This window comes from Tupaia chinensis, unplaced genomic scaffold, assembly GCF_000334495.1.
Source record: "Tupaia chinensis unplaced genomic scaffold, TupChi_1.0 Scaffold000350_1, whole genome shotgun sequence".
NCBI lineage: Eukaryota > Metazoa > Chordata > Mammalia > Scandentia > Tupaiidae > Tupaia > Tupaia belangeri.
The window spans coordinates 8,620,911-8,627,748 of NW_006159844.1; the positions used below are offsets into that span (position 1 = coordinate 8,620,911).

At 37.3% G+C, this 6,838-nt stretch overlaps 1 protein-coding gene across 1 annotated transcript in view; it reads right to left on the reverse strand.

Annotated features, from left to right (window-relative positions):
* ARHGAP5 (Rho GTPase activating protein 5) overlaps positions 1-6,838 on the reverse strand; it is a 62,257-nt gene that overhangs the window by 51,790 nt on the left and 3,629 nt on the right.

Sequence of the window (6,838 nt, forward strand, 5' to 3'; positions counted from 1 at the left end):
TTCCCTCTTTCTCTCTCTGATAAGCACATGTGCCCTATGGCAAAAAGATAAAGAAATATTCTTACACATGCAATGCTATTTCAATGCTCCACGATTAGTATAGCTTTCCTATCATACCTTGCCTTGTTTAGTCATAGTTTTACACCTCTATATGGTAGGTTTTCTCCACCTAAAATGTTTTCTCCTTCTTAAATTGCAATAAATACACTGGAAACTGATGATTTAAGGGTTTTTTTTTTAAGTTTTGGGTGTTTTGTTTTTTGTTTTTTTGTTTGTTTTTGCCACAGGGCAGGTATACTCACTGGAGAAAGACAGAAGTGAGAAGGCCAGGTGGGAATCCAGGACCCTAACCATTATACAACCTGCTAGTCCAATGACTTTTTAAATAAAAGTTTTGTGAAACTAACACCACACTCTATGTTTCTTCTCACTACATTCTCCCTTCAACTATTTATATTTGAATTGTGGAGGGGGCATGGTGGTTAAGGCGCTAGATTCCCACATGGCTGACTGTGATTTGAGTCCTGGACCCAGAGACTACATATGTGCATATGCCCAAAACCCTGAGAGGAGAATGGAAGAGAAGGGATTGTGGCATGGCCATCACCTTGGAGGGTGATTTCTCACTTTCCCTGTCTCTCAAGTACATGTACTCCTAATAAAAATGGGGGGAAAAAGGTGTATATACTATTTTTTATTTAATAAATTTACCATGTTTTAGGCATTATTCTAAAAGATTTCTTACAGCAACCCTAAGAAGTATGAGAAGTTACACAGTAAAAGAGTCAATAAGTGGATCAGCCTGGAATAGAATCCCTAAAGTCTGGCTCTAGGTTATATACTGTTATCACACTATGCTTCCTTGAACTATTCTAATAATACTTTCCTAGCCCTAACAACAACAGGACTATAGACTCCCGAACTAACATTTAAGTTCTTTAAAGAATGCAAGTTTTCAACTTCTTAAATACATCAATAGGTTTTTATATTGACTTACGACACTTAAAAAGTTTTTAGTGGAAGTTTATTAAACTGAAATATGTAAGGGGTATTCAAAAATTTCATAGGAAAATGGAATTAAAGTAAAAGTGGTACAGACAGAAGTTCAAAATCCATGCCTATTTTTTCATAGTACACATTTTCCATGAACTTTTTGAAGATCCTCTTGAAAGACAGCTTCAATTACTCAAGTCTAGTTTACTCTATGAAAATAATATTTAAGCAAACTAAGCTGCACAGTAGTGCTCCAGTCATTCTGTAATACTTAAAGGAAAAATGTCACAGATAAATTGTTATAGTTAGACCCTACGCGTTTTCATTGTATGGATATAAATATAAATCTCTACAACATAGCTCTGGCACAATACAATATCAATGAATTTGTATTGTAATCTATGTTTATCTTTTGAAGATCTTAGGTCCTAAATCCAAACACTTATGTGATACCAGATTAAAAAATTATTTACAGAGCTAAAGGTTCCTAAATTGTTCTCCAATGTTTTAAAATTCACTGATCCTAAAACACAAATCTAATAATTAAAGCAACGTTATATAAAAGTAAAAGATAACTGTGAAACAACTCTAAAAGATAGTTGATACTATGTGAGTCTAATCAACTTAAAGCATATTAAAAGTATAACTCAGGGATCAGCAGTTGGCATAATGGCTATGTTGCTGGACTCCCATGTAGTCGACCGCGGTTCAAGTCCCGGACCCGGTGGATCAAACTTATGCTGGGTGCATGTGCATGTGTGCCAATCCACCCTGGGGGGTGATTTCTTGCTTTCTGTCTCTTTGTCTTTCTGGTGAGCACACACGCCCTATAGCAAAAATCTCTCCAAAAAAAAAAAGTATGACTCAAACACAATTCACATACTTAAGTACAAGCGAGGAAAAGATTGATATCAAATAAAGAGAGGTATAAATACATTACACAAAATATTGAGTGGAACCAAATATATAAAGCACATGTTTAAGTGTGAAGGTAGAGACTCTAGGTCTGATGTTAATTCCCATGTGTCTTGGTGGCTAGGAATAATAATGAAATTAAAGACAAATTGCAATATTTAGTGAACTTAAGATACCAATGACTATAAAAAAGCACTATTTTTTTAATGATCCTCTAAAAAAAGAAAAAAAAAATGCCATTCAAATTATGATAAGTTACCAATTGTTAATGGATTTCAGAAGTGTGAAAAAGGAAAAAGAATTTATTTTTGAATCAATGAAATAAAGTCAAGTAACTAAGGGTGACAAATCAGAAACTGGGAGAATGCTCTGGATTCAAAAAACATTAACATTGGGAACCAGCAGTTAGCGTAATGGCTATGTCGCTGGACTCCCACGTAGTCGACCGCAGTTCGTGTCCCGGACCCGGTGGCTTAAAACTCACGCCGGGCGTGTGTGCGTGCGTGCCCAAGATCCCGAGAGGAGAATGGAGGAGAAGGGATTGCGGCGTGACCATCCCCCCTGGGGGGTGATTTCTCGCTTTCTGTCTCTATGTCTCTGTCTGTCTGGCGAGCGCACGCGCCCTACAGTGAAAATCTCTCTCCAAAAAAAAAAAAAAAAAAAAACATTAACATTCAGTTCAATGAACAATAAAATCATAATTAACTGAAATCAGGACAGTGCTAAAATTTTAGAATATAAATATAAGGCTGTCACATTCCTTCCTTCAGGTGCTTGTAATTGAGAAATTAATGTTAAAAGAGTTGTAGTAATATTAACTATTAAATCACTAAAATATCCAGTGATTTCATTGTTGTGTATTTATCTTTAAACATAATATGAAAGGAACAAACTTTTATGCAAATTGGCAACTGCAATAAAAAAAATGAGAGCAAAATTAAAACTTGGAAATCTAACCATCCAATTTTGATGTCTGCCAAATGAAAAACTATGTAATGATTAAAAGTATAACTTAAAGAATGCAATATTGGGAATAGCTGCTGGCATGGTGATTAAGGTGCTGAACTCCCAGTCAACCCCAGTTGAAGTCCTGGACCTGGCGACTTGCTTTCCTACTCTTTCTGTTTCTTTCTGGTCAAATGAATAATAATAATAACTAAAATGAAATAATTCTTGAAAAAAAAAAAAAAAGGCAGCATCTCCAACCAAATCTCAAACGGGGTAAAAAAAAAAAAAAAGAACTGAACAAAAGGATACATACACACATAGTTCAAGCAAATGAGGCAAGATGTAAACAGCTGGTAAATATAAACAAAGGTACACAGGAGCACCTTTGACTATTCTTGCAACTATGGTCTAAGTTAAAATCGTATCAACATAAAAAGTTACCAAAACAAGCAGACTTGTGAAATAAAAACACAAAAATAAAAGCAATTTAAAAACAGTACTTGCTACAAAGCCAGCCAGTGGTGTAGTAGTTACAACACTGGACTGCCACATGGCCAACAGGGGCCTGAATCCCAGACGCAGTAGCTTGAAACTCACACCAGGTACATGTGCATATGTGCCCAAGATCCTGAGAGGAGAATGGAGGAGAAGGGATTGCGGCGTGGCCATCCCCCCGGGGGGGTGATTTCCTGCTTTCTATCTCTCTGTCTCTCTGTATCTCTGATGAGTACACATGCCCTATACCAAAAAATCTCTCAAAAGATAGCTGGATCATACATGGCTGGCTGTGCAGTTCAAGTCCCAGATCTGGTGACTTGAACAATATGCCAAGCACATATGTGCAGGCCCAAAATCCCAAGAGGAGAGATGGAGAAGGGATGGCAGTGTGGCCATCCCTCTCTCCTTATCTGTCTCTCTCCAGTGAACACACGTGCCCTATAGCAAAAACTTAAAAAAGGAACTGTAGATGCTTTATTTTTGTTGGCATTAATTTGTTTATATTATTAAAAGTACATAAGAGAAAAATATTGACGTGATATCCAGTGATTTAAATTTCTAGTAATAAAATGTACAGATGAGACTAGGGTGTGAAGATACCACAAATATTTACTGTTAGTATCACGAATCAAAAGTTAGTAAGAATATGTGCTGTTAAGTCAATTAGCTTTTGGTTTTTATTAATGATAGTCTTGCCATATAGCAAAATCCTCCTGCCTAGATGAGTCTTATTTAAAAACAGATAACATGCTTAGAGAGTAGTTAATAATTAAAATAAGCCTATCCTGAACCAGCCTAAGGTATGGTAAAGTCAGCTAGACCCCACATGGCTGACTGCATGGTTTGAGTCTCAGACTCAATAGCTTGAAAAACACACCAGGCATGTGTAAATGTGTGCCCCAAATCCCGAAAGGTGAAATGGAGAAGGGACAGTGACACAACCATCTGCCAACTGAGGGGTAGGGTGTTTCTTCACTTTCTCTCTCTCCCTGGTGAATACATATGCCCTCTAACAAAGAAAGAAGTCTATCCAACTATAATGGGCAGTATGGGTATATAGGAATATTATCTAGAATAAGTGTACTCAAAATACCCTACCTTTAATTGGACTTGATAAAAGCAGTCAGCTATTATAGATATGGATTGATAATTTATAGGGCAATGAACAATCAAAGAATAAATCAATACATTACATAGAAACCTACTAAATTTTTTTTTGAGAGGTTTTCGCTATAGGACGCGTACACTCGCCAGAAAGACAGAGAGAGACATAGAGACAGAAAGTTAGAAATCATCCCCCCCAGGGTGATTTCTCTCTTCTCCTCCATTCTCCTCTCAGGATCTTGGGCCCATGTGCCCGGTTTGAGTTTTAAGCCACCGGGTCCGGGACACGAACCGCAGTCAACTACGTGGGAGTCCAGAGACAGCCATTATGCTAACTGCTGGTCCTCCTAAATATATTTTTTAAGAGAGATCTTTGCTATGGGGTGCATGCACTCACCAGAAAAACAGAGAGAGTGAGATATCACCCCCAAGGGGGATTTCTCCTCCCTTCCTTCTCTCCATTCTTCTCTCAGAATTTTGGGCATGCAGACACACATGCCCACCATAAGTTTGAAGCAAGGTGCAGGGTCCAGGACTCGAATCATGGTTGACATGGAAGTCCAGAGATGTAACTATTATGCCAATTGCTGGTCCCCTAGATACTATTTTATTAACACTATAAAATCTTTATATAAAAGTCTTATGCAATCAAATGTCAAATAGTAGAAGGGTCTAACATAGTAGTTAAGCCTTGTGCATTGTGAGTCAGTTCCCACATGGCCAATCATGGACCTAATCCCATGCCCAGCAGCTTGAAAAACATGCTAGGTCCATGTGCATATATGCATCAAATTTGATGGATGCAGAAATAGTGGAAAAGGATTAGAATGTGGCCATGCCCCATGGGGAAATTAAAGGTGTTTGCTTTCTCTCTCTCTCAATCAGGTGAGTGCATGTGCTCTCTGGTAAAACAAAACAAAAAGTATATGCACACAAACATAATATATGCTATGTAATGTGTGTGTGTGTGTGTGTGTGTGTGTGTGTATGTGTATTAGATAAGAAGTTGCTAAAATACCACTGTGAAAAAAATCTAATAAAAATATAAAAATCACTAAGAACAACTTTAGCAGCATATATAGTTAGGTTTCTAATGCTTAATACCATCAGATGAATTTATATCTACTGAAAATGTGAAAGACAGAAAGATGCTATTTGGTCAGAATTCTGTAATTCTAATTCCTAAAATCTGGCACCAGCAGTTGGTGTAATGGCTATGTTGCTGGACTCCCATGTAGTTGACTGCGGTTCAAGTCCCGGATCCGGTGACTTAAACTCACACTGGGTGCGTGTGCATGCATGCCCAAGATCCCAAGATGAGAATGAATAAGAGATTATAGCATGCCCATCCCTCCTGGGGGGTGATTTCTCGCTTCCTGTCTCTCTGTATCTTTCTGGAGAGCGCACACGCCCTATAGCAAAAACCTCTCTCTCAAAAAAAAAAAAAATCCTGAAATCTTTCTGCATTCCATTTCAAGAAGTATACTACCATCCATAAAGTTGCCTAGAAAAATTAGTTTAGAAGACTATGAATTTTTACATTTTGTTATTAATATTCCTTAGTGAGATAGGTATATCAAATATTGCAAAATGGTAAGTCAGAAGGGAAAAACAGATAAATAGTCACAAAGAGAAAAACAGGAACAAAAGTCATCCCAGATCTGAGTTTCTGTAAAATAAATATACATATTCACCCAGAATTTTTAAAAAAACATTTATCTATTTATCTTTTGTGATTTTTAAGCTACCAGGTCCAGGACTCAAACCGTGTTGGCCATGTGGGAATCCAGTACCTTAACCATCAGCCACATGCTGGCCCCACATAGAATTTTTATAGTGAAGAATTTGTATCAAACTTTTAACCCAAATAAAAGCAAAGAAGTGAAATGCACTACAAATAACAAATAATTTGCCCCCATAGAACAGAGAATTGTAAAGAGCTCCCATTTATAATTACTTAATGTGTAAGACAGTTTTAAGTTCTCACTGATGTCAAATTACTTTATATACATATGTCTAAAATATATTATATACATAAACACATTATATATATACACCTTAGTTTTTGCTAACAGGTGTGTGCGCTCACCAGAGAGAGAGTGTGAGAAAGAGAAATCACCACCCAAGGGGATGGCCACACCACAACCCCTTCTCTTCCACTCTACTTGGGATTTTGTGCATGTAAGCACACACACCAATGTGATTTTTCAAACTGGCTAGTCTGGGACTCAAACTGCAAAGCTGGCCATGTGAGATCCAGTACCTTAATCTCCATGCCATCTGCTGGCCACATATACATGTCCACATATGTATATGTGTGTATATATATGTGTGTGTAGATACACACACACACACACACACACACACACACACATATATA